This window comes from Bos indicus, chromosome 18 (assembly GCF_029378745.1).
Source record: "Bos indicus isolate NIAB-ARS_2022 breed Sahiwal x Tharparkar chromosome 18, NIAB-ARS_B.indTharparkar_mat_pri_1.0, whole genome shotgun sequence".
Taxonomy (NCBI): Eukaryota; Metazoa; Chordata; class Mammalia; order Artiodactyla; family Bovidae; genus Bos; species Bos indicus.
Window position 1 is genome coordinate 2,008,940 of NC_091777.1, and position 21,760 is coordinate 2,030,699.

At 40.8% G+C, this 21,760-nt stretch overlaps 1 long non-coding RNA gene across 13 annotated transcripts in view; it reads right to left on the reverse strand.

Annotated features, from left to right (window-relative positions):
• LOC139177021 (uncharacterized) overlaps positions 1–21,760 on the reverse strand; it is a 269,207-nt gene that overhangs the window by 236,635 nt on the left and 10,812 nt on the right. For 10 of the 13 annotated variants that reach the window (XR_011561393.1, XR_011561394.1, XR_011561392.1 and 7 more), the window contains 2 exons: positions 16,020–16,125; positions 13,794–13,937 (listed from right to left, as the gene is read on the reverse strand). This is a non-coding gene — a long non-coding RNA (uncharacterized lncRNA). Of the gene's footprint in view, positions 1–12,367; positions 12,450–13,793; positions 13,938–16,019; positions 16,126–21,760 lie in introns of all 13 variants that reach the window. The other 3 variants (XR_011561386.1, XR_011561390.1, XR_011561388.1) reach the window with 1 other exon arrangement.

Consider the following 21,760-nt stretch of genomic DNA (forward strand, 5'->3'; position numbering starts at 1 on the left):
ATTGTTAACACAAAGAACCCAATAAAAAAAATGGGCCAAAGACTTAAACAGACATTTCTCCAAGACATACAAATGGCCAAGAGGCACATGAAAAGATGCTCAACATCACTAGTAAAGAAATGCAAATGAGATATTAATTCACACTAGTCATAACAGTTATCACCAAAAAATCCACAAAAAGGACTTCCCTGGTGCTGCAGTGATTAAGAATTTGCCTGCCAATGCAAGGCACACAGGTTTGATCCCTGGTCCAGGAGGATCCAACAGGCACGTGGCAACTAAGCCCGTGTACCACAATTACTGAAGCCCATGCGTCCCTGAGCCCAAGAGCTGCAACTGCTGAGGCTGGCACGCTGAGAGCCCATGCTCTGAAGAAAAAATAAAGCTACAGCAATGGGAAGCCCATACACCGCATGAAGAGTAGACCCCAGTCACGGCAACCAGAGAAAGTCCACATGCAGCAGTGAAGACCCAGCATAGCCAAAAATAAAATTTAAAAATATTTAAATATATATATTTTTTAAATCCACAAACAATAAAGGCTGCAGAGAGTGTGGAGAAATAGGAACTCTCCTACACTTGTTAGTGGGAATGTAAATTGGTGCAGCCACTATGGAAAACAGTATGGAGGCTCCTTAAGAAACTGAAAACAGATACTGTACGTTCCTGCAAACCCACTGCTTGGGCATGTACCCAGAGAAAAACATGGTTCAAAAGGATACATGCACTGCAATATTCACTGAAGTGCTGTTTTCAAAAGCCAAGACATGCATGCAACCTAAGTGTTCAGCGAGAGAAGACAGGATAAAGATGATGTGTACATAAATACAATGGAATATTGCTCAGCCACTAAAAAGAATGAAATAATGCCATTTGCAGCAACATGGAATGACCTAAAGATTGGCATACTGAATGAAGTAAGTCAGACAAAAAAAGAAATACTGTATTTCTCACATATGGAATCTAAAAAAAAAAAAGAAATGAGCTTATTTGGAAAACAGACTCACAGATTCAGAGAAGGAACTTATGGTTGGGGGAGGGGGATAGGGAGTTTGGGAAGGCTTGTACACACTGCTATATTTAAAATGGGTAACCAACAAGGACAAGATCCCCTGTATAGCATGGGGATCTCTGCTCAATACTATGTAACAACCTAAATGGGAAAACAATTTGAAAAATAGATACATGTATTACTGAACTACTCTGCTGTATAACTGAATCACTTCACTGTACACCTGAAACCAACACAGCAATATAAACCTTCCAGTAATATCAATACAAAGAAGGACTTGCCTGATGGTCCGCTGGTTAAAAATATGCCTGCCAATGCAGGGCAAACGAACTCGATCCCTGATCCAGGAAAATCCCACGTGCCACTGGGCAGCGAAGCCCCGTCAACAGCCTGTGCTCCACAACAAGAGAAGCCACTGCAGTGAGACGCCCCCACACCACAACGAAGAGACGCCCCCACACACAACGAAGAGACGCCCCCACACACAACGAAGAGACGCCCCCACACACAATGAAGAGACACCCCCACACCACAATGAAGAGATGCCCCCACACACAACGAAGAGACGCCCTCACACCACAACAAAGAGACGCCCCCACACCACAACGAAGAGACGCCCCCACACACAATGAAGAGACGCCCCCACACACAACGAAGAGACGCCCCCAAACCACAATGAAGAGATGCCCCCACACACAACGAAGAGACGCCCCCACACACAACGAAGAGACGCCCACACACACAACGAAGGGACGCCCTCACACACGACGAAGAGACGCCCCCACACACGATGAAGAGACGCCCACACACACAACGAAGGGACGCCCTCACACACGACGAAGAGACGCCCCCACACACAATGAAGAGACGCCCCCACACACAATGAAGAGACGCCCCCACACACAACGAAGAGACGCCCCCACACCACAACGAAGAGACGCCCCCACACACGACGAAGAGACGCCCCCACACACGACGAAGAGACGCCCCCACACACGACGAAGAGACGCCCCCACACACGACGAAGAGACGCCCTCACACACGACGAAGAGACGCCCCCACACACAATGAAGAGACGCCCCCACACACAATGAAGAGACGCCCCCACACACAATGAAGAGATGCCCCCACACACAACGAAGAGACGCCCCCAAACCACAATGAAGAGATGCCCCCACACACAATGAAGAGACGCCCCCACACACAATGAAGAGATGCCCCCACACACAACGAAGAGACGCCCCCAAACCACAATGAAGAGATGCCCCCACACACAACGAAGAGACGCCCCCAAACCACAATGAAGAGACGCCCCCACACACAACGAAGAGACGCCCCCACACACAACAAAGAGACGCCCCCACACACAATGAAGAGACGCCCCCACACACAATGAAGAGACGCCCCCACACCACAACGAAGAGACGCCCCCACACACGACGAAGAGATGCCCCCACACAACGAAGAGACGCCCCCACACACAACGAAGAGACGCCCCCACACCACAACGAAGAGATGCCCCCACACCACGACGAAGAGATGCCCCCACACCACGACTAGAGAGAGCCTGTGCACAGCAACCACACCACAGCCAAGACTAAATAAACACAATTTTTAAAAAGAGAGATTCCACTGTCCTTTAAAAAAAACTACAAAGGAAAATACAAAAAGTGGGTCCAGTGAGGAACATACTACATACTGAAAGAGGACACATCATACACATGATAAAAATATATATAATATTTTGTCAGAACAGAGACCACACAGTCATATCAATAAATGCACACTGACAACTTTCCTATTTCTTAAAAGACACACTTTCAAATTAACTTACAGAACAAAACTCAACTCTATAACATAATGAAGAAACTTATCTAAAAGTGATTCAAAAAGTAAAAATATAAGGAACAAATGTATTTAAGGAAAATGGAAACAATAAGAAAGCAAGTGTTGTAATTCTGGTATCAGATTAATGGAACTGAGATCAAAAGCAGTACATACTAAAAAACATTTCATGATAAAAAGACGAATTCAAGATAAATGTATATTAGGAATTTCTACGTACCACAGCAAGTACTAATGATAAAGCAGAATTAAAGGAGAAATAAAGATTCAAAAATAAAACAAACAGAAGACATCAACATACCCAACATACCAGTGTGCAAAAAACACAAAAGGACATGGAATATAGAAACTAAACAAACCATATCAGTATCTTTAAACTCCCACAACAAATAATTTCCTTTTTAAATACACATGAAACATTCACAAAAATTGATCACATGATTGACTCAATGGACATGAATTTGAGCAAACGCCAGGAGATGGTGAGGGACAGGGAAGCCTGGTGTACTATGGTCCATGGGGTCCCAAAGACTCAAACACAACTTAGAGACTGAACAACAACAAAATTAAGTCTCAAAAAATGTTTCAATATGTTCCATAAAGTAGAAATAATATAAACAATATTCTTTGGTCACACAATTAAGAGTAGAAATTAAAAACAAAATAAAAAGGTTCTTCACTTGGTAATTTCAAAGCTTTCTAACAAAGTCTTTGGTAAAAGGGGAAATACAAACTAACACAATAAATTAAATAGTCAAAACTAAAGACAATACCAGGGCTTCTCTGGTGGTCCAATGGTTAAGAATCCATCTTGCAATGCAAGGGACCCAGTTTGAGCCCTGGTCCAGGAAGAGCGCACACGCCACGGGGCAACTGAGCCCACGCACCACAATGACCGAGCCGCATTCCAGAGCCCGTGAGCCGCAGCTACTGAGTCCATGCGCCACAACTCCTGAAGTCTGAATGACCTGGAGCCTGCGCTCTGCAACAAGAGAATCCACCCCAATTACGTCAACCAGAGAGTAGCCCCCACTCGCCACAACGAGAAAACACCCAGCCAAAGCAACAAAGACCCAGTACAGCCAAAATATAAATAAATAAATAATTTAGAAAATAAATACAATACCAAGTGTTGGAAAAAAATATGGAGCAATTGCAACACTTACACAATAAGGTGGGGCTATAAATTGGTTCACTCCAGTACTCTTGCCTGGCAAATCCCATGGACAGACGAGCCTGGTGGGCTGCAGTCCATGGGGTCGCAAAGAGTCGGACACGACTGAGCGACTTCACTTTCACTTTTCACTTTCCTGCATTGGAGAAGGAAATGGCAACCCACTCCAGTGTTCTTGCCTGGAGAATCCCAGGGACGGGGGAGCCTGGTGGACTGCCTTCTATGGGGTCGCACAGAGTCGGACACGACCAAAGCGACTTAGCAGCAGCAGCAACAGCATAAATTGGTTCAACCACTTTAGAATAGTATTTAGCCATTTATATGAAAGCTAAACACATTCCTCCTTATGACCCAGCAATTCTTCTGACAGACACATACATACATAGATAAATACACATAAACATACATGCAAAAGGCATGAGTATGTACATCTATAAGATGACGTGTAGGGGCTTTCCTGGCAGCTCAGTGTAAAGAATCTGCCTGCCAATGCAGGGGACACTGGTTTGATCCCCGGTCTGGGAAGATTACACGTGCCATGGAGCAACTAAGCCCGTGCTTCACAACTAAGCCACCACTCTAGTGCCGTGAGCCACAACTACTGAAGCCCGCGTGCCCCACAGCACGTGCTCTACAAAAAGAGAAACCCCTGCAATAAGAAGGGCACACACTGCAACCAGAGGGTAGCCCCTGCTCACTGCAACCGAGAAAGCTGGCACACAGCAACCAAGACCCAGCACGGCCAAAAACAAAAAAACAATTTTAAAAAGACATGTACTAGAACATCCACAGCTGCTTCAAAATTAATAGCCAAACACTGGAAACAACCTCAAAGCATAGGAACAAAAGAAAAGCTAAAATACAGTATGAATTTATACACTGAAATATTGTAAAGCAATGACAAAAAAGATGGGTGTACACAACAAAGTGACATCACACAGTATTTTCAGTAAAATAAGCTAGCCACAAGGTAGCACATACTTTTAAAAACAGTTCAAATTCAAGCAAAACTAGTGGTGTTTTAAGTAAGCAACCCCATAAACTGCAGCACACCAGGCCTCCCTGTCCATCACCAACTCCCAGAGTCCACCCAAACCCATGTCCATTGAGTCAGTGATGCCATCCAACCATCTCATCCTCTGTCATCCCCTTCTCCTCATGCCCTCAGACTTTCCCAGCATCAGGGTCTTTTCCAATGAGTCAGCTCTTTGCATGAGGTGGCCAAAGTACTGGAGCTTCAGCTTCAACATCAGTCCTTCCAATGAACACCCAGGGCTGAGCTCCTTTAAGATGGACTGGTTGGATCTCCTTGCAGTCCAAGGGACTCTCAAGAGTCTTCTCCAACACCACACTTCAAAAGCATCAATTCTTCGGCGCTCAGCTTTCTTTATGGTCCAACTCTCACATCCATACATGACTACTGGAAAAACCATAGCCTTGACTAGATGGACCTTTATCAGCAAAGTGATGTCTCTGCTTTTTAATATGCTGTCTAGGTTTGTCATAACTTTCCTTCTAAGGAGTAAGTGTCTTTTAATTTCATGGCTGCAGTCACCATCTGCAGTGATTTTGGAGCTCAGAAAAATGAAGTCAGCCACTGTTTCCACTGTTTTCCCATCTATTTGCCATGAACTGATGGGACTGGATGCCATGATCTTAGTTTTCTGAATGTTGAGCTTTAAGCCAACTTTTTCACTCTCTTCTTTCACTTTCATCAAGAGGCTTTTGAGTTCCTCTTCACTTTCTGCCATAAGGGTGGTGTCATCTGCATATCTGAGGTTATTGATATTTCTCCCGGCAATCTTGATCCCAGCTTGTGCTCCCTCCAGCCCTGCATATGAAGTTGGTGATGAACAGGGAGGCCTGGCATGCTGCAGTTCATGGGGTCACAAAGAGTTGGACATGACTGAGCAACTAAACTGAACTGAAGTAAGAAAAAAGATATCCAAACTGGAAAGTAAATAAAACTATCTCTACTCACAGGTGATGTGATCTTTTATGTAGAAAACTCTAAACAGTCCACAAAAATATTTTTAGAACTAATAAATGAATTTAACAAAGTAGCAGGATACAAAGTCAACACTCAAAAGTCAGCTGCATTTCTATACACTACGAATGAGAAAAGGAAATAATGAAAACAATTTACAACAGCATCAAAAAACAAAATACTTAGGAATTAACCAAGGAGATGAAAGCCTTCTACAATAAAAGCAATACAATAAAAAATTTTACTGTACACTTAAGATTAGGGCACCTGATACACATTATTGCATGTTCAACAACCAAAACGATAAGAAAAACAGTCATGAACTGACAACTCATTAAAAAAAAAAAAAAAAGAAATCCAGATGGTCAGAAAAACATAATATGTTCAGCTTCATTAGATATCAAGGAAATGCCAATTAAATCACTACTACAAGCCCCACAAGATTAGGTTAATACACTATCTGGTTGACTGATCAGTAAATCAGACTGAATATACAATCTGTTGGGAATACAAATTGGTGCTACCATTTTGAAAAAATGTGATGTAGCTTTGTGTGGGCATGCTCAGTCATGTCCGACTTTTTGCAACTCAATGGACTGTAGCCAGGACAAAGGCTAACAGAGTTTTGCCAAGAGAACGCACTGGTCATAGCAAACACCCTCTTTCAAAAACACAAGAGAAGACTCTACACATTGACATCACCAGATGGTCAATACTGAAATCACATTAATTATATTCTTTGCAGCCAAAGATGGAAAAACTCCATACAGTCAGCAAAACAAGACCGGGAGCTGACTGGCTCAAATCATGAACTCCTTATTGCAAAATTCAGACTTAAATTGAAGAAAGTAGGGAAAACCACTAGACCATCCAGGTATGACCTAAATGAAATCCCTTACAATTATACAGTGGAAGTGAGAAATAGATTCAAGGGATTAGATTTGATAGACAGAGTGCCTGAAAAACTATGGACAGAGGTCTGTGACATTATACAGGACGCAGTGATCAAGAACATCCCAAGAAAAACAAATGCAAAAAGGAAAAATGGTTGTCTGAGGAGGCCTTACAAATAGCTGAAAAAAGAAGAGAAGTGAAAGGCAAAGGAGAAAAGGAAAGATATACCCATCTGAACACAGAGTTCCAAAAAATAGCAAGGAGAGATAAGAAAGCCTTCCTCAGCGATCAATGCAAATAGAAGAAAACAATAGAATGGGAAAGACTAGAGTTCTCTTCAAGAAAATTAGAGATATCAAGGGAATATTTCATGCAAAGATGGGCTCAATAAAGGACAGAAACGGTATGGACCTAACAGAAGCAGAAGATATGAAGAAGAGGTGGCAAGAATACACAGAAGAACTGTACAAAAAAGATCTTCAAGACCCAGATAACCATGATGGTGTGATCCCTCACCTAGAGCCAGATATCCTGGAGTCCCAAGTCAAGTGGGCCTTAGGAAGCATCACTACGAACAAAGCTAGTGGAGGTGATGGAATTCCAGTTGAGCTATTTCAAATCCTGAAAGATGATGCTGTGAAAGTGCTGCACTCAATATGCCAGCAAATTTGGAAAACAGCATTGGCCACAGGACTGGAAAGGTCAGTTTTCATTCCAATCCCAAAGAAAGGCAATGCCAGAGAACACTCAAACTACCACACAGTTGCACTCATCTCACATGCTAGCAAAGTAATGCTCAAAATTCTCCAAGCCAGGCTTTAGCAATACATGAACTAAGAACTTCCAGATGTTCAAGCTGGATTTAGAAAAGGCAGAGGAACCAGAGATCACATTGCCAACATCCGTTGGATCATTGAAAAAGCAAAAGAGTTCCAGAAAAACATCTATTTCTGCTTTATTGACTATACCAAAGCCTTTGACTGTGTGGATCACAACAAACTGTGGAAAATTCTGAAAGAGATGGGAACACCAGACCACCTTACCTGCCTCCTGAGAAATCTGTATGCAAGTCAGGAAGCAACAGTTAGAACTGGACATGGAACAACAGACTGGCTCCAAATTGGGACAGAAATATGTCAAGGCTGTATATTGTCACCCTGCTTATTTAACTTATATGTAGAGTACACCATGCGAAATGCGGGGCTGGATGAAGCACAAGCTGGAATCAAGATTGCTGGGAGATATATCAATAACCTCAGATATGCAGATGATACCACCCTTACAGCAGAAACGAAAGAGGAACTAAAGAGCCTCTTGATGCAAAGTGAAAGAGGAGTGTGAAAAAGTTGGCTTAAAACTCAACATTCAAAAAACTAAGATCATGGCATCCAGCCCCATTACTTCATGGCAAATAGATGGGGAAAGAATGGAAACAGTGACAGACTTTATTTTCTTGGGCTCCAAAATCACTGCAGATGGTGACTGCAACCTTGAAATTAAAAGACGCTTTTTGCTCCTTGGAAGAAAAGCTATGACAAACCTAGACAGCATATTAAAAAGCAGAGACATTACTTTGCTGACAAAGGGCCGCCTAGTCAAAGCTATGGTTTTTTTAGTGGTCGTGTATGGATGTGAGAGTTGGACTATAGAGAAAGCTGAGCACCAAAGAACTGATGCTTTTGAACTGTGGTGTTGGAGAAGACTCTTGAGAGTCCCTTGGACTGCAAGGAGACCAAACCAGTCAATCCTAAAGGAAATCAGTCCTGAATATTCATTGGAAGGACTGATGCTGAAGCTGAAACTCCAATACTTTGACCACCTGATGCGAAGAACTGACTCCTTGGAAAAGACCCTGATGCTGGGAAAGACTGAAAGCAGGAGAAGGGGACGATGGAGGATAATATAGTTGTATGGCATCACCAACACGATGGACATGAGTTTGAGCAAGCTCCAGGAGTAGGTGGTGGACCGGGACGCCTGGAGTGCTGCAGTCCATGGGGTTGTAAAGAGTCAGACACGACTGAGTGACTGAACTGAACTGAACTGGACTGTAGCCTGCCAGGCTCCTGTCCATGGAGTTTTCCAGGCAAGAATACTGGAGTGGGTTGGCGTCTCCTACTCTAGGGGATCTTCCAGACCTAAGGATTGAACCTGTGTCTCTCATGCCTCCTGCCTTGGCAGGCAAATTCTTTACCACTGCACCACCTAATAAACTAAAATATGTAGTTCTCTCAAAGAACAGTTTGGCTTCTTATCTATTTTGTAATCAGGTCCTGAGTCTAACAGCCACACCCACAGTTCTTTTCTAAACATTCTTAGGTTTGCTATGGCTTTTTTCCTTACCTTTGACTTCCATCTCTCTTCCTAATTACGGTAATATTAAGTCAATCATGGATCAGAGGCAGAAACTTTTTCATAAAACATTCTGTTTAATTAAAAGAAATTGAATAGATACCATACCAAAAGTCAAACTTCACTCCGAAGTTTCATGAATTGGTTGTGAAGGTCATGTTTTTTACTTGATCCTTTCTAAAAGATTGAGTTTTAACCGGGCTTTACCTCTCAAAGCCTTTACAAATTTTATTTGCTGGAAATTAGGATTAAAAAGAATTACACCTCCCAACACTATTGTCCCTTTAAATTTCCTTTCATGCCTCTTCTTTGAAAAATGACAGTCCTGTCTGAGCTCTTCTTTCTCCTTACGCCTTCTAAATGAAGCCACCAGCAACCAACACACACAATATTGAAATTCTGTTTTCCTGCCACTTGTCCTAGAGCTACAAATTTACTAAGTACTTGATCTGCATCAAACATACATGATTTTTTTTAAAAGTATGTCTCATATAGTAGTTTATCCTTTGAAAAAGTTGATCGGTCTACATTTTATTAAGTCCCACTTACTAAAATATTGGCTAGTAGTATAACAAGAATAACATCAGATGAAAGAATACGATTCAAATTTCAATACACCTCCCATTTCCCAATCCAGATACTATAAGCTTAGGAAATTTAACTACAACTATGAAATATTTTAGACCTCACAATATATCCTCAAACAAAAGCAAATCATCTTACTTTTAGATCTCAAATATAACTCAATCAGATACAGCAGGGCAAAACAAATCTAGAATTTTATTTTATTTTTTTTTTATTTTTAAACTTTACATAATTGTATTAGTTTTGCCAAATATCAAAATGAATCCGCCACAGGTATACATGTGTTCCCCATCCCGAACCCTCCTCCCTCCTCCCTCCCCATACCATCCCTCTGGGACATCCTAGTGCACCAGCCCCAAGCATCCAGCATCGTGCATCGAACCTGGACTGGCAACTCGTTTCCTACATGATATTTTACATGTTTCAATGCCATTCTCCCAAATCTTCCCACCTTCTCCCTCTCCCACAGAGTCCATAAGACTGTTCTATACATCAGTGTCTCTTTTGCTGTCTCGTACACCCGGTTATTGTTACCCTCTTTCTAAATTCCATATATATGCGTTAGTATACTGTATTTATGTTTTTTCTTCTGGCTTACTTCACTCTGTATAATAGGCTCCAGTTTCATCCACCTCATTAGAACTGATTCAAATGTATTCTTTTTAATGGCTGAGTAATACTCCATTGTGTATATGTACCACAGCTTTCTTATCCATTCATCTGCTGATGGACATCTAGGTTGCTTCCATGTCTTGGCTATTATAAACAGTGCTGCGATGAACATTGGGGTACACATGTCTCTTTCCCTTCTGGTTTCCTCAGTGTGTATGCCCAGCAGTGGGGTTGCTGGATCATAAGGCAGTTCTATTTCCAGTTTTTTAAGGAATCTCCACACTGTTCTCCATAGTGGCTGTACTAGTTTGCATTCCCACCAACAGTGTAAGAGGGTTCCCTTTTCTCCACACCCTCTCCAGCATTTATTATTTGTAGACTTTTGGAAAATCTAGAATTTTAAATGACTAGCTACACTATAGTTTTGTGTAAAATTCAGAGATAGTAGAAAGCCTTCTCAATATTTTCAGTGAGGGAACTTATAAAACTCCCATCCCATTGAATGAAACACCACGAAACCAACTGCATGACATTTTTCATTTGCCCTGCATGTATAATTAAACTCAATAAAATATAAAAATATAAAGAAATTTTTCCAGAGCAATAGCAGCTCACCTTCAAACAACTTGACCTACACATGATTTGTCTGGCAAAGTCAACCTATCATTCACAAATCAATCCTCCATTCTTCTCTCCCCATAATACTCCATATATACCAACAACTAGAGAGGAAAAAATCGAGTAATAAAGAATCAGAAGTTCCTGCTACACATTCAGGAATCAAATGAAAAGCTGATAGTAAGCTTAAATATGACACTATAAAATATTCAGGTGGAAAAATAAATAAGAACATATCTTTTCTATCAAGAGACATTCCAGATGACAAAAGGTTTCAGGTGGAAGAGGATATTAGACTATAATTTAAATAGTAATTCCTCATTTCATTTTAAAGGACATAAACCATAACATGTTATATGGTGATGAAATTTAACCACATATTGCTTAGAGTAAAATCTGGCTCATCTAGATCCAGCACCTATAAAATATAAACTGATATGATATGCATATAGCATATTACCTTCCTTGGTCATTTAACTGAGCTCTTGTTGTCCTGTGCTACAGGAAAGAAATTTATTCCAGGTCTCACAGCACTAACTTACAAAGTTTATGTTACTGTTTACAAAAGAACAGTGAACATCACTGAAAATGTCAGAGTAAAGAGCTCTGAAAAGCTTCCCTCCATAAAAGCAATGAGAACACTAGCCAAAAAAAAAGTCAAAATCAACTTTTTTCCCTCAAAATGCTAGGAATTAACCAAAGACTTGCAGCAATCTTGGAAATGATTATTCGAGAAAAAAAGCCTCATCTCAGTAAGAACAATGAGTTTTGTGACCTTTTAATTTGCTCCATGCCCATCTGCCTGGACTTCCCAGGCGGCTCAGAGGTAAAGAATCCTCCTGCCAATACCTGGTGAACCCAACGCCATCCATGGGTTCGCAAAAAAGTCAAACACGAGTTAGCGTCTAAACAACAACAAATGTCCATCTGCCCATCACCTGATCCACAGGAGCCTGAAAAACAATGGCCACAATCAAGTCTAGCAGTTCTGGGAGTTCCCAGAAAAAGGTCATTATTGGACGTGAAAGATTTCACATAAAAGGCAGTCATTATGTGAACTTACTCAGAGCTCACTAGTACAAAAAGTATTTTCCCCCAAAACTATATCAAAACCACAGGCAGTTGAACATAACCCTTAAAACTCAACAAAACGAAACCCATTAACAGACAGGCAAAATATCTGAACAGGTATTTCAACCAAAGAAGATATACAGATGGCAAAAAGCATATGAAAAGATGTTCAACATCTTAATGCATTAGGGAATCACAATTAGAAGTCAGTACACACCTGTAAGAATGCCAGAAATCCAAAACACTGATCATGACAAATGCAGGTGTGGACGTGGAGCAACAGGAATTTTCATTCATGGCTGGTAGAAATGCAAAAAAGTACAGCAACTTTGGAAGATATTTTGGCCATTTTATCTCTTTTTACAAAACTAAAATACACTTACTATAAAACCCAGCAATTGTGCTCCTTGGTATTGAATATTAAAACCAAAAGAACTGAAAACACATCCAAACAAAAACCTCCAATGCATGCTTACAGCAGCTTGATTCATAAGTGCCAAAACTTAGAAGCAAGCAAGATACCCTTCAGCAGGTGGAAAGATGAATTATGGGACATGAAATACTATTGTACAGTACAATGAGATACTATTCAAGGCTAAAAGGAAATGAGCTGTCAGCTATGAAAAGATACGTTGAAACCTTAAGTGCATATTACTAAGTGAAAGAAACCAATATGAAAAGGCTGCATACTAAATGCTTTCAACCATATGATATTCTGCAGGGGCAAAACTATGCAGACAAGAAACAGATCAGAAGTTGCAGAGGTTGGGGGTGGGGTGGGAGGGATGAATCTGCAGAGCACAGAGGATTTGGGGCAGCGAAACTCTTCTCTATGGTACTAAAATGGTGAAGGCATGTCACTATCCTTGTCAAAACCCATGAAATGTAAAACGCCAAGTGTGAACACAAACTGTAAACTACGGATTCTGGGTGATAAAGATGTATCAGTGCAGGGTCATCAATCATAACAAATGCACTCTGGGTGCAGGATGCTGACAGCGGCTGAGGCTGCGCACACGTGGGCACACGGGGCACATGGGAACTGTGCGTGTTCCACTCAGGTAATGTTACCAAACAGTTAAGGAAGAAACAGCACTAACTCTTCACAGGCTTTTTTTTTTTTTTTTAAATAAAGAGAAAGAAACATTTTCCACTTCACTGTGTGACACCAACACCACGAAAATCATAGAAAGCCACTACAGGGGAAAGGAAATCAGATGTTAACATTCTTATCAAAGCATTGGGACATCTGATCAGGATACCAGCAACATAAAAATAATTACTGTAATAATAACACATCGTGATGAAGAAGTTTATTCCAGCTATGCAAAGTAGGTTCCACAGGTAAAAATCAATGTAATTCTCCACCCACCAGATGGGCAATCCACAAACTGGAGCACAATGATATCACAATCCTCCCAGTGCAGTGAGGGTGCTGAGCCCCACATCAGGCTTCCCAGCCTGGAGTCCGGCAAAGGGACTAGGAATCCCCAGGGAACCTGACTTTGAAGGGCAGCGGGACTTGACTGCAGGACTTTACAGGATTGGGGGAAAGAGTCTCCACTCCTGGAGGGCACACACCAAATCCTCTGGACCCAGGGGAAAGGAGCAGGGACCCCACAAGAGACTGAAGCAGAACCTACCTGCTAGTGTTAGAGGGTCTCCTGCGCAGGCATGGGTTGGCAGTCACTCACTGTGGGGATGGGGGCACCAGCAGCAACAGTCCCGGGAGCTGCCCCTTGGCACGAACCCTCCTTGTGGTCATGAGACAGGACACTATAAAACTCCTAGAGGAGAACATAGGAAGAGCTCTGATGTAAATTGTAGCAATGCTTTTTCAATCCCTCTCCCAGAATAATGGAAATAAAAACAAAAATAGACAAATATAACCTAACTAAACTCAAAAGCTTTTGCACAGCAAAGAAAACAATAAACAAAACAAAAAGACAACCCTCAGATTGGGAGAAAATATTTGCAAATGATGTGACTGACAAGGCTTTAGTCTCTAAAATCTACAAACAGTTCATGAAGCTTAACATCATCAAAACAAACAACCCTCTCAAAAAATGGGCAGAACATTGGGGTACATGTGTATTTTTCAGTTTTGGTTTCCTCAGGGTATATACCTAGTAGTGGGATTCCTGGGTCATATGGTAGTTTTATTCCTAGTTTTTTAAGGAATCTCCATACTGTCTTCCATAGTGACTGTATCAATTTACATTCCCAGCAACAGAGCAAGAGGGTTCTCTTTAGTCCACACCCTCTCCAGCGTTTGTTTGTAGATATTTTTGCTGACGGCCATTCTGACCAGTGTAAGGTGATATGTTGAACATCTTTTCATGTGTTTATCAGCCATCTGCATGTCTTCTTTGGAAAAATGTCTGTTTAGGTCTTTCGCCCACTTTGTGATGGTTGTTTTGTTTTTCTGGTATTGAGTTGAATGAGCTGCTTGCATACTTTAGAAATTAATCCTTTGTCAGTTGTTTCATTTGCTATGTACCCAGTGTTCATTGCAGCACTATTTACAATAGTTAGGACATGGAAGCAACCCAGATGTCCATCTACAGATGAATGGATAAAGAAGCTGTGGTACATATATACAGTGGAATATTACTCAGTCATAAAATGGAACGCGTGTGAGTCAGTTCTAACGAGGTAGATGAACACAGAGTCTATCACATGGAGTGAAGTAAGTCAGAAAGAGAAAAATAAATATTGTATGTTAATGCATACATATGGAATCTAGAAAGACAATACTGATGAACCTATTTGTGGGGCAGCAGTGGAGATGCAGACATAGAAAACAAACTGATGGTGCGGGAGGGAAGAGAGGGTGGGACGTATGGAGAGAGCAACATGGAAACATGCACTGCCCTGTGTAAAACAGACAGCCAACGGGAGTTTGTTGTATGACTCAGAGAACTCAAACTGGAGCTCTGTGGCAACCTAGAGGGGTGGGATGGGAAGGGAGGTAGGAGGGAGGTTCAAAAGGGAGGGGATGTGTGTACACCGATGGCTGATTCATGTTGATGTTTGGCAGAAACCAATACAGGATTGTAAAGCAACTATCCTTCAAGTAAAAATAAATAATTTGTTTTAATTGGCAGAAGACCTAAACAGACATTTCTCCAAAGATGACATACAGATGGCCAAAGGCACATGAAAAGATGTCCGATACCACTAATTATTTGAGAAATGCAACTCAAAACTGCAATGAGGTATCACCTCACACCAGTCAAAATGGCCGTCATTTTTTTTTAAAAATCCACAAACAATAAATGCTGGAGAGGGTGTGGAAAGAAGGGAATCCTCCTGCACTGTCAGTAGGAATGTAAACCGGTACAACCACTATGGATAACAGTGTGGAGATGCCTTAAAAACTAAAAATAGAGCTACCCTGCAATCCCACTCCTGGGCATATATCCAGAGAAAAACATGACCCAAAAGGATAAATGCACCCCAATGTTCATTGCAGCACTGTTTACAATAGCCAAGACATGGAAGCAACCTGAATGTCCACTGACAGAGGAAAGGACAAAGATGTAGGACATATATACAATGGAACATTACTCGGCCATTAAAGAGAATGAATTAGGGCCATCTGCAGCAACATGGATGGGCCTAGAGATCGTCATACCGAGTGAAGGATGTCAGACAGAGAAGGAGAAGTATATGACATCCCTTACATGTGGAATCTAAAAAATGAAAACAAATGAACGTTTTTACAAAACAGACTCACAGATTTAGAGAACGACCTTATGGCTGCAGGGGTGGGGGATGGGGGGAAGGACGGGGGAAGCGATAGTTAGGGAGTTTGGGATGGACATGTACACAGCTATATTTAAAATGGATAACCAACAAGGACCTACTGTATAGCAGATGGAACTCTGCTCAATGTTATGTGGCAGCCTGGAAGGGACGGGAGTCAGGGAGAACAGATACTTGTACATGTATGGCTGAGTCCTCTCCATTCACCTGAAACAATCACAACATTGTTAACTGGCTATACTCCAATACAAAGTTTTAAAATTTTAATTTAAAAAAATGAGCGTAATTCTCCATATTAGTGGGATAAAGTAGAAACTCATAGGACTATTTCAGCTGATACAGAAAACCACTGGGCATAATTTAACACCTGTTACTGATGAAAACTCTGAGCAAAATAGGGACTAAAAGAGAATTTCCTCAACCTGAAGGACAATTATGAAAAGCTGTAGATTTCATAATACTAAATGGAGACAGACTAAACATTTTATCCCCAAGATTAGGAATAAGGCCAAAATGTACTTTTACTTCTATTAAAAATCATACTGGAGGTCCTGGATGATGCAAAAAACGATGATAGGTAGATAGGCAAAAGGTATATATATTAGAAAGAAAGAAGTAAAATATCACTGATAAATTTTTATAAATGTAAACAGTCAATTTTAGCAATTTAGTCAGAATTTTAAGTTAATATATAAAAATCACTGACATTCCTAAATACTAGTAACCAGCAAAAATTGAAAGAAAAACAAAATTTCCAGTATTATCAAGAAATATGAACTACTCTGGGACAAATTTAACAAAATTTGTGCGATATCTATACAAGGAAAACTACAAAAACACGACTGAATTTAAAGAAAATGCAAAAGGAAAAAAAAAGAGGTACCACATGATTGAAAAAAGTTGTATTTCTTATGAGATAATTTGTCAGCTTATTGGTCTAACATAGATTCAGTGTGATCCCAAACAGGTTTTCAGCAAACTTCTTGTAGAAACTGACAAGTTGATTAAAAATTTATATAGGAAAGGGCCAGCAATCACAAAGATGTCTTAGAGGAATACAGAAAGCTAGAAGAGTGACACTACTAGATACTAAGTGTACATGCAGACTTAAAGAGTTATCATACCTAACTTCAAAGCAGTGTGTGGTAACAGCATAATGGACAGACATATAAATCAGCATAAGAGTGCCAAAATAGAACAAAAAGCCAATCTGCTTTTAAGACCATCCATTGATTGGAGGGGGTTGGGGGGGGTGAGTACTGTTTTTTTCAACTCAGAATTACCCACCACCAGTACTTTTTAAACGCAGAAGGCGATGGCACCCCACTCCAGTATTCTTGGCTGGAAAATCCCATGGACGGAGGAGCCTGGTGGGCTGCAGTCCATGGGGTCTCGAAGAGTCGGACACGACTGAGCAACTTCACTTTCACTTTTCACTTTCATGCATTGGAGAAGGAAATGGCAACCCACTCCAGTGTTCTTGCCTGGAGAATCGCAGGGACAGGGGAGCCTGGTGGGCTGCCATCTGTGGGGTCGCACAGTCAGACTCGACTGAAGTGACTTAGCAGCAGCAGCAGTAATTTTTAAAAACAGTTCTACCTGTACTTTTTGGTGAGATCTTATCTCTTAATTTATTACAATAAATGTCCCCTCGTATTACTGAGCATATCTATAATGTTGCTTTAAAATTCTTGTGTTCTAATTCAACTTCTCAATCATGTTGAAGTCAGATTCCATTGACTGCCTTTTCTCTTGGACAAAGATAACATTTTCTTGTTTCTTTGTATATTTTGATTTTTTTTTTTACTATATTTTGGACATTATGAATGACTTATAAGAGATTCTGAATTATTCTGTGGTTTTCTGATGAATACTGATATTTTTATTGCAACAGGCAGTTAACTTGACTGAGGTAAAAACACCAAAGTGCTTTTCCTGTGTGGGCAACCGCTGAAATCTCTGTTCAGACCTTTTAGATTTATCTGGACTGCTTGAAAACTGTCTCATGCAAGCCCAGTTCACGAGTCAAGTGATGATGTGGTAAGTTTATAAACAAAATTTAGAGCTCCCCTTTGTGAGTCTGTCATTTCCCTACTAACTTTCCAGCTGCTGTGCGGCATGTGTGCCAAGTGGCTTCAGTCATGTCTGACTCGTTGTGACCACATGGACTGTAACCTGCCGGGCTCCTCTGTCCATGCGAATCTCCAGGCAAGAATACTGGAGTGGGTTGCCATTCCCTCCTCCAGGGGATCTTCCCAACCCAAGGATCAAACTCGTGTCCCTTATGTCTCTCGCACTGGCAGGCAGGTTCTTTACCACTAGCGCCACCTGGGAAACCCTCCAGCTGCTGAGGTTACCCCAAATTCTGCCCTCTGGCTGTTCAATCTGAAAGTCTGTCAATATCCTTTTCAAGTTTTATCTTGGCCTGCACACTGGGGTAAAAAATGTGATAAACATAGGACATTCATGCAGTGCCATTCTCCTTTTCCAAACAGATACCCATCCAGTTTCTGCCTGCTTTGGCTTGTTCCCCTTGTATTCAAGCAGTTAAACTTTCATCTTTCTGACAGATTGTAATTGTTACCACAGAAGGATTGTTCAAAAGGTGGTACTCCTTCCTTAGGAAAGGTAAAAATGGTCCTAGAACTGGATCTCTATAGTGAAAAAAATGAATCTTATCCCACCACTCACACAAGAACGAACACAAAACAGATCAGAGATTTAAATGTAAAAGCTGAAGCTATATATTCCAGAAAGAAAATCTCTGTGACTCTGACGTAGACAAAGAATGCTTAGATAGGATGCATGAGTCAAATTAAAAATGAACAAACTGAACACCAATGTTAATCTTATGACTCATGCATTTTGTGTTCAATCTGAGCAATCTTTCTCTACCTCAGTCACAGAGATTTTCTTTCTGGAATATACAGTTTCAGCTTTTTCAGCTTTTCCATTTAGATCTCTAATATACTTTATGTTCATTTTTGTGTGAAAGGAAAATTAAGATTCACTTTTTTTCCATATGGATACCCAATTAAAAGACACTTGCTCCTTGGAAGGAAAGCTATGACAAACCCAGACAGTGTACTAAAAAGCGGAGACATCACTTTGCCAACAAAGGTCCATATAGTCAAAGCTATGGTTTTTCTTGTAGTGAAGTATGGATGTGAGAGTTAGACCATAAAGAAGGCTGAGCACTAAAGAATTGATGCTTTCAAACTGCGGTGCTGGAGAAGACTCAAGAGAGTCCCTTGGACTGCAAGGAGATCAAACCAGTCAACCCTGAAAGAAATAAACCCTGAATATTCATTAGAAGGACTGATGCTGAAGCTCCAATACTTTGGCCATGTGATTCGAAAAGCCAACTCATTGGAAAAGACCCTGATGCTGGGCAAGACTGAAAGCCAAAGAAGAGGGTAGCAGAGGATGAGATGGTTGGATAGCACTACAGACTCAATGGACATGAATCCGAGCAAACTCTGGAAAACAGTAAAGCACAGCTATGCCTGGTGTGCTGCAGTCCATGAGGTCGCAAAGAGTGAGACGTGACTTAGAAAATGAACAACAAACTGAACATTGTCAAAACTAAAAATTTCTCTAGAAAAGACATCGTTAAAAAATGAAAGTGCAGGGACCTTTCCTGGTTGGTCCAGTGGCTAAGACTCTGCGTTCCCAATGCAGGGGGCCTGGGTTCAGCCCCTGGTCAGGGAACTAGACCGCACAGGTCACAACTAAGACTCGGCATGCCGCAGCAGAGATCAGGGACCCTGCGTGCCACAACTAAGGCCCAGTGCAGCCAAATAAATTAAAAAAAAAGAAAGTGCAAGTCTCAGACCAGAAGATATTCTGAACGTATGTTATTAACCAAGTACTTCTATATAGAATATAAGGAAGCTTCAAATTCTCAATAAAAAGAAGCCAAGCCAGTTTGGCAAAAGATTTAGGTAGACACATCACGAAAGAGATCCGAGTACCTAATGAACACATGAAAATGTGGCCAGTGTCACTGGATATCAGTAAAGTACAAATTAAAACCACAAAGGGATACAAACACCCACCAGAATAGCTAAAAGTTAAATGATTAACATTTCCAAGTGTTGGCAAGGATATGGAGAATTGCAACTCTTATACATTCCTGAAGGGAACCTAAAACCACACAAATATTCTGGAAAACAGTTTGACAGTTTCTTATAAAATTGAACAATTACTGTGTGATCCTGTAATTCTACTTCCCAGGTACTTAACCTAAAGATTACACACTGACATTCAAAGCAGCTTTGTTCATAATGGCTTCAAACTAGAAACAACCCAAATGTCAATCAAAATATGAATGGATAAGCAAATTATATACATATAAATACATACAGATAAATAATACCATAATATTGACATACACTAAAATAGGAGTTAATGTCAAAAACATAACTGAGAAACAAACTAGATACAAAACAGTACATTCTGTATAACTTCATTTATTTATATGACATTAGAGAAAGTCAAACATGGACATGGTTCTATGCTAGTTTAAAACTCAATCCAATTGTTGGATTGTGGCCAATTTCCTGTGCCTATTACTTCTGGGTTACCTTGGTGGATTTCTGTTCTTGAGGGCTCTGATTGGATACCCGCTAGGAAATTTGTTTTAGATGAGTGTTCAATCCTGTTCTTTCTATCCATAATAATTCTAGATGGGATCCTCTCACCTGGCCAATTAAAAATACCTGCTCTGAGGCCGGCCATAGATTTAAGTTTTCTCTTAGGGTCATTTAAACTCAATCAGAGTGATGAGCTAAGTCTCAGTAAGAAATTAACTTCTCATCTATTAAAAGGAAAACTCCTACAATTATGGGGAGGATCTACATGGTTAACACCAGGCTATGGTCATTTAAGTTTAAAGGCTCCTCCATGTTGGGAACAGTTAAATCATACTAAAAATGATCAACCTGGTAATTGAGACAGGCTGGGTGCTTTATGAACTATGCCAGTTATTACCCTTAGAGAGAGTAATTGGTATGGAACTCAGTGGATTTGTGGCACTAATTTATGGCCTTGACATCTACAGGGATGATACAAAGGTGTAGCCTGGGATTCCCATAATTTAAGGTCATACATGTTAACAAATTACAGATAACCCCAACCAATCTACCATTGGTATGATCCCAATGGGTCAAAGATCTGTATTCTACTGGTATGACCATTTAGCAGCTTGTCCGTGTGTGTGTACACGCCTTCAATGGGGCTGGAGGGTGTAATTGACCTTGACAACTTTCATAAGCTTTAAATGATAGTAACTGGGCTATTAGCCTATTGAATTCTGAGATCTCAATGATGAGAAAGGCAGTGCTACACAACTGCAAGACCCTTGACACCTTACAGCATCTCAGGGAGATATCTGTGCTATAATTCAAACTGAATGCTGTATTTTTGTACCTGATAAATCCTTTCATGTAACACATTTGAACCACATAAAAAATTTGCTCTAAGTGACCCATTCCCTAGTCTTGACAATCTTTAAAGAAAAACTGGTGTGGGAGGCTCATGGCTAAAATATTTACTTTTAATTCCACTAATGTTATTAACTATACCATTTGTATCCTGCTTGTTCACAAGATTATTATTTCTTGTATTACCAAATATATGACTGAGCTTTCAACGGAAATGATGACTAGACTTGAAGCAGTTGATCAAAAGTATAGTTCAATATATGATCAATGATTGTAATAGTGTAACTCTAGAAGGCAATGGAAACCCACTCCAGTACTCTTGCCTGGAAAATCCCATGGACGGAGGAGCCTGGTACGCTGCAGTCCATGGGGTCGCGACGAGTCAGACACAACTGAGC